The sequence below is a fragment of the Oryx dammah genome, unplaced genomic scaffold (assembly GCF_014754425.2).
Source record: "Oryx dammah isolate SB20612 unplaced genomic scaffold, SCBI_Odam_1.1 HiC_scaffold_9, whole genome shotgun sequence".
NCBI lineage: Eukaryota > Metazoa > Chordata > Mammalia > Artiodactyla > Bovidae > Oryx > Oryx dammah.
Window position 1 is genome coordinate 20,284,895 of NW_024070193.1, and position 6,943 is coordinate 20,291,837.

A 6,943-nucleotide genomic window follows, 5' to 3' on the forward strand; every position below is an offset into this window, starting at 1 on the left:
TCACTTTCACATGCTAGTAAAGTAATGCTCAAAATTCTCCAAGCTAGGCTTCAGCAATACGTGAACCGTGAACTTCCAGATGTTCAAGCTGGTTTTAGAAAAGGCAGTGGAACCAGAGATCAAATTCCCAACATCCGCTGGATCATGGAAAAAGCAAGAGAGTTCCAGAAAAACATCTATTTCTGCTTTATTGACTATGCCAAAGCCTTTGACTGTGTGGATCACAATAAACTGTGGAAAATTCTGAAAGAGATGGGAATACCAGACCACCTGACCTGCCTCTTGAGAAACCTATATGCAAGTCAGGAAGCAACAGTTAGAACTGGACATGGAACAACAGACTCATTCCAAATAGTAAAAGGAGTATGTCAAGGCTGTATATTGTCACCCTGCTTATTTAACTTCTATGCAGAGTACATCATGAGATACGCTGTACTGGAAGAAGCACAAGCTGGAATCAAGATTGCCGGGAGAAATATCAATGACCTCAGATATGCAGATGACAACACCCTCGTGGCAGAAAGTGAAGAGGAACTAAAAAGCCTCTTGATGAAAGTGAAAGTGGAGAGGGGAAAAGTTGGCTTAAAGCTCAACATTCAGAAAAGTAAGATCATGGCATCAGGTCCCATCACTTCATGGGAAATATATGGTGAAACAGTGGAAACAGTGTCAGACTTTATTTTGGGGGGCTCCAAAATCACTGCAGATGGTGACTGCAGCCATGAAATTAAAAGACGCTTACTCCTTGGAAGAAAAGCTATGACCAACCTAGAAAGCATGTTCAAAAGCAGAGACATTACTTTGCCGACTAAGGTCTGTCTAGTCAAGGCTACGGTTTTTCCAATAGTCATGTATGGATGTGAGAGTTGGACTGTGAAGAAGGCTGAGCACCGAAGAATTGATGCTTTTGAACTGTAGTGTTGGAGAAGACTCTTGAGAGTCCCTTGGACTGCAAGGAGATCCAACCAGTCCATTCTGAAGGAGATCAGCCCTGGGATTTCTTTGGAAGGAATGATGCTAAAGCTGAAACTCCAGTACTTTGTCCACCTCATGCAAAGAGTTGACTCATTGGAAAAGACTCTGATGCTGGGAGGGATTGGGGGCAGGAGGAGAAGGGGACGACAGAAGATGAGATGGCTGGATGGCATCACTGACTTGATGGACGTGAGTCTGAGTGAACTCCGGGAGATGGTGATGGACAGGGAGGCCTGGCATGCTGCGATTCGTGGGGTCACAAAGAGTCGGACACAACTGAGCAACTGAACAGAACTGAACTCCTTGGAAGGAAAGTTATGACCAACCTAGATAGCATATTCAAAAGCAGAGACATTACTTTGCCAACAAAGTCCATCTAGTCAAGCCTATGGTTTTTCTAGTGGTCATGTATGGATGTGAGAGTTGGACTGTGAAGAAAGCTGAGCACCGAAGAATTGATGGTTTTGAACTGTGGTGTTGGAGAAGACTCTTGAGAGTCCCTTGGACTGCAAGGAGATCCAGCCAGTCCATCCCAAAGGAGATCAATCCTAGGTGTTCATTGGAAGGACTGATGCTGAAGCTGAAACTCCAATACCTGGCCCCCTCATGCAAAGTGTTGACTCATTGGAAAAGACTCTGATGCTGGGAGGGGTTGGGGGCAGGAGGAGAAGGGGACGACAGAGGATGAGATGGCTGGATGGCATCACTGACTTGATGGACATGAGTAAACTCTGGGAGTTGGTGTTGGACAGAGAGGCCTAGTGTGCTGCGATTCTTGGGGTCACAAAGAGTTGGACACCACTGAGCGACTGAACTGAACTGACCTGACCAATAATACGAAACAAGACTTTACAACAATCGGTACTGGTCTGTGGCCTAAAAGAACAAATTAGGAGGGAAACCGTTATCTAAACAGCTTCACATCTGGTGTTCCTGCTAGTTGACTGTTGGTAGAATGAAAATAGCCCAGGACTTGGAAAGAAGACATTTAGGTCTAGTCTCATGTCTGACACAAACAGACTCTGTGACCTCTGGCAAACTGCTTTACTACCTGGGCCAGTTACCTGTTCTCTAAAATAAGGGCATTATAAAACTATTTATAGCTAACATTTGTGAAACATGTACTATATGACAGGAACTGTTCTAAGATTTTTGCCTCAGATAAATGAAGCGATACCATTTATTGTCTAACTACAGAGACAACATGGTATAATGGAAAGATTCCAAATTCCATACTCTCAAAGGATGGGCTCCCTGTACGTTTTTCTAAGCAGAGACTGTCAAGAAGACAGGGTTACAATGTTGGTACTTCTATTCACTTCTATTCACTAGCAGGAGGAGAAGGGGACAACAGAGGATAAGATGGTTGGATGGCATTACCGACTCAATGCACATGAGTTTGAGCAAGTTCGGCAAGTTGGTGATGGATTGGGAAGCCTGGCACGCTGCAGTTCATGGGTCCCCTGGTGTCGCAGAATCGGACACGACAGACCAACTTAAGTGAACTGAACTGATTCACTAGATGAATTAACTTCGCCACGTTGCTTAATTTTCGTTGCCTTAGATTTCTAACATGGAAAATGCACATGCCAATGGCCGTTCCTCTCATATAGCTCTTGTGAAGATTAAACTATAATAACTAAAAATAATGTCTATTTATAAGACAGATACTACATTTTATTACTAGATGTGTGACCGCAATTCATCTTCCCAAGTATTTTTACTCATCTACAAATGTGAGATATATTATTCACTATTTGCAAACATGCATAATCCCTAATATACTTAGAAGAGCGTATACAATAATCTCCTATACTTAGTACTTGTAAGAACGTAAACAATCAACAAAAACACATTTTTACTAAACCTTTCTCAATAGACTCGGCTTAAGATTGGCAGCCAAAAACGCAGCGCCAAGTGGAAGTTGTAGTTCCAAGTCAAGGCTCAGGCAACGGCTGAAGTGAAACTTCATCTACCAGGAGACACCTCACTACGCCAAACGGCAGGCTGGGAGGTGGAGTACCAGCCCTCCGGGAAGCAAGAAGAGGGACTGCAACTCCCAGAAGCCTCCGCGGTCCGGGCTGCCGGCGAGAAGATGGAGTCAGAAAGTGGAGAGTTCAGGTACACCACCTTAACAGGTGCGAGTTGGGGCCGCCCGCGGTAATGCGGCACCCGGCAAGTTTCAGACCCTTTCTAAAACAACCTCTGGCCGTTTTATGTGCTGGTTTCCAGCACGTTTGTCAGAGACCAACAGTAATAAAGCTGTAAGTTTGCAAGGGGCAAGCTTTCACAGGCAAGACTTCATTTACATTTCAACTCCTTGGCAGCTCCTTAGGCCACTTGGGCAGGGAGCGTTGAGCTCTTTTTTCTTAGGTATGCACTGTGAGTGGCTGGTCAAACAGCAAAGGCAGAATTTGATCCTAGAGAGGAGACTGCAAATTCCAGCTCCAGTTTCACTGACCGACCTTTTTTCCCTTACATGAACATACCTTTAAAATCCCCACATGTTTTCATACATTAAACCATAAAAAGATTGTAAGGAAGTCCAACAAAGTACTGATTTTTCTCCTCCTATAATGAATTATTTTTTGTGTGTTTCTTAAATACTAAATGTAAAACTGTCTCCCAAAATACCGCCTGCCCTGTACCCTGCTCGGCTCTTATCCTGGACACGTGTTCAAACCACCCCCCTCCACCGCGGGAACCAAGAGCTGGGTGTTTTAACACTGACCGTTATCTGTTGCAGCAGAAGGTCCTGCTTCTTAACAATGACACTGAAAACCATCTAAAGTGACCAGTGCCAACTACACCACCAGGGCCGGGAGCTGGGGCCTCCCTGGAACCGCTGGCGTGACCCCATGCCTCAGTTTACCCACTTACAAAATACAGCAGAAGAGGGGCAGGTTAGGATTAGGGCCAGTGCTCAGGAACAAGCCATGTAAAGGCTCGGCGACGTGGGAAGGTCCTCCGGACAGACCCCCACCACGTCCCAACTAGCTGCGAGGACCCAGTTAGACTCCGCCCCACTGGGCCGCCGGAGTAATGACCAGACGCTTGTGGAAACCCGGGCCTGAGCCACAGAAACGCTGTTCGACTTGGGCTTGCCCACAGCCCCTACCTTCCAAGATCTTGGCAGCTGAGAAGTAAAGGCAGAGGGAGGGAGCGCGGGGCAGGAACAGCGCCTGGGCTTGTGCCCACGGGGGTGGCTGCCTGACGTTCCCGGGAGCAGAGGGCAAAAAGTCCCGCGACTGGACGGAACAGAGCAGGGACTACAACTCCCAGATGCCTGTGCAGTATGGAAGGGACCCAAGATGGCTACCCGTCCCGGGACAGGGCCGCGGGCCAATAGGCGCAGAGCACGCGCCTAAACCGGGCCAATCAAAAGCTACAGCAACAAAATCCCTGCTTAGGGGCCGGGAACACTGTCCCTCTCTGAAGAGAAGCTGAGGTGAGAATCTCCTCATTAAGAGTTTCATCATAGTTCACACAGTTTTTTTTTTTAACCAAATGTAAAAAGTAACATCATTGTTTAGGCTGTGCTATATTTTTGTTTCCTTCTTTCCTCCCCAATGCGTTCAACTTACTCCGCTCACTATTCCTGTCTGTCCGAATTTCCTTTCACTTCCTCGCCTCATTCCGGATCTTTTAGATTCCTAAAGCCTTTTGTTTCTCTCAGAACGCGACCCTCAGTCCTTACTTTGATCCAGTTTACGAGTGAAGTCCGCCTTCCCTGGTATCTTAACTAAAATTGTACCACAGATCCCCTTGTCCATTCCTTTCTTCTTTTTGTGTGTTATTTTTCTCCTTAGTTCTTGCCCTTAACCAAGCATTGTATATAATTTATCTTTTTTATCATCTTGTCCCCTAAAATGAGGGCTTCCCTGATAGCTCACTTGGTAAAGAATCCGCCTGCAATGCAGGAGACTTCGGTTCTATTCCTGTGTCGGGAAGATCCGCTGGAGAAGGAATAAGCTACCCACTCCAGTATTCTTGGGCTTCCCTTGTGGCTCAGTTGGTGAAGAAGCCGCTTGCAATGGGGGAGACCTGGCTTCGATCCCTGGGTTGGGAAGATCCCCTAGAGAAGGGAAAGGCTACCCACTCCAGTATTCTGGCCTGGAGAATTCCATGGACTATAATCCATGGGATCGCAAACAGTTGGACAGGACTGAGCGATTTTCACTCACTCAAGCCCTTAGAATGAAAGATCTGCTTTAGATTTGGCTCTTTTTTATGATCGTTGCACTGTTTCTAGCACTGTTTCTACTGGAAGTATAAATACAGTATCAGTAATACATATAGTGTAACATTTTATATGTATTAAATTTATATAAATAACAATACAAATTGATATAACTATATGTTTATATACTATAAAATTTGTATTATAATCATTTTATATATAACCACCCATACTATATATATTACACACAGTATATATATATATATATATAGAGAGAGAGAGAGAGAGTCCACACTCAGTAAATATATTTTGAGGAGTTGAATTAATCTCTATTCTCGCTCGCTTTGGTACAGATAAATTTGTCTGTGACCATCATGGGGCCCTTGTGCTTGCTCTGTTTAAATTCAGAATCAATCTTTTCTGGGTATTCTGTGTCCAGTGCCGTATAGGTACTGAAGAAAATGAATCATTCTCAGTTCCTAACCTTTAGCAGCTCCTGGTCTAGTGGAGGATGAGAAACAAACTTGACTTTAAAATAAATGCAATTGAAACTTGCAGAACAGCTAAATAGTTTTCACACAATCATTCAGTTCTTAAACAGGGACTAGGGTCCTGGACTCCAGACTACACGATGCTGCTTTTTATAGAGACCTCTTCTTTAATACTGCCTCCTTCCCTTTCCTCCCAGTCCTACTACCTAGGAAAAAGATTTTTGCCAGTCATCTTTTACATTTAAAAGAGAGAAACAAAGAGCAGTTATACTTGGACAAACACTTGGATTTGTCCCTGCTTTCTCTGACACCATTTTCTTTTCTACTTTTTTTTTTCTCACCTTTTTCTGTGGCCTGCTTCATTACATGCAGGTGATTACACCAGGTCTTAGATCTCTCATCCTTTCTGATGTTTGAACCCCACAGAGAGTAGCAAGGTGTCCTACAAAATGTCCTGGTGTGAAATACTGATGTCTTAGGAAGCTTGACTCAGAGACTGTCACAGTGGATTATGGTCAGTTTACAGAGTATCACACAGACACCATGGCCACATAAAATAATAGAGAATTGTGGGAAAACTGTGTGAAATTGAAAACAATTACAGATAAACAGCAGGAATGTGATCAATATGTGTACAGACTAATTTCTTGCATAGGGATTAAAACCCCTGTTCAGGCTTCCTAACCTAATCTTATGTTAATTTGGGATTGTTTCCTATAATATGACAGTTCTTTGTAGCTTTTATGAGCATAGGCTCAGCTCAGCAGTCCCAGCATTTCTGAGGCTGATTGGCATGAGACATTTCAACACAAATGTCAGCAGCCAGACTAAACCTGGAAGAAATCACTGAACCATATGAAACTGGAAAGCTCAACAGCTAGACTCTTCTCCTGAGGAAGTATCAGCCTTTAGTCATTGCATCTTATACTTTGCTCCTGCTGCTGCTGCTAAGTCACTTCAGTCATGTCTGACTCTGTGCGACCCCATGGACGGCAGCCCACCAGGCTCCCCCATCCCTGGGATTCTCCAGGCAAGACCACTGGAGTAGGTTGCCATTTCCTTCTCCAATGCATGAAAGTGAAGGCGCACAGTCGTGTCCAACTCTTAGCGACCCCATGGACTGCAGCCTACCAGGCTCCTCCACCCATGAGATTTTCCAGGCAAGAGTACTGGAGCGGGGTGCCATTGCCTCTCCTTCTCCTTAGCAATCAAATGCAAATATCATGAACAGACTTTGGATCTAAATGGTGATATCTAATAATTATTAAACCATTGTCAAGCAACCTAGTATGAACAT

General features: G+C 44.6%; 1 protein-coding gene across 1 annotated transcript in view; it reads right to left on the reverse strand.

The window, feature by feature from the left end:
• Positions 1 to 4,246, reverse strand: part of FHIT (fragile histidine triad diadenosine triphosphatase) — a 1,533,474-nt gene extending 1,529,228 nt beyond the window's left edge. The window contains exon 1 of the mRNA XM_040246531.1: positions 4,094 to 4,246. The gene's annotated coding sequence lies outside the window, so the exon portion shown is untranslated. The remainder of the gene's footprint in view (positions 1 to 4,093) is intronic.
• Positions 4,247 to 6,943: the final 2,697 nt, after the last annotated feature.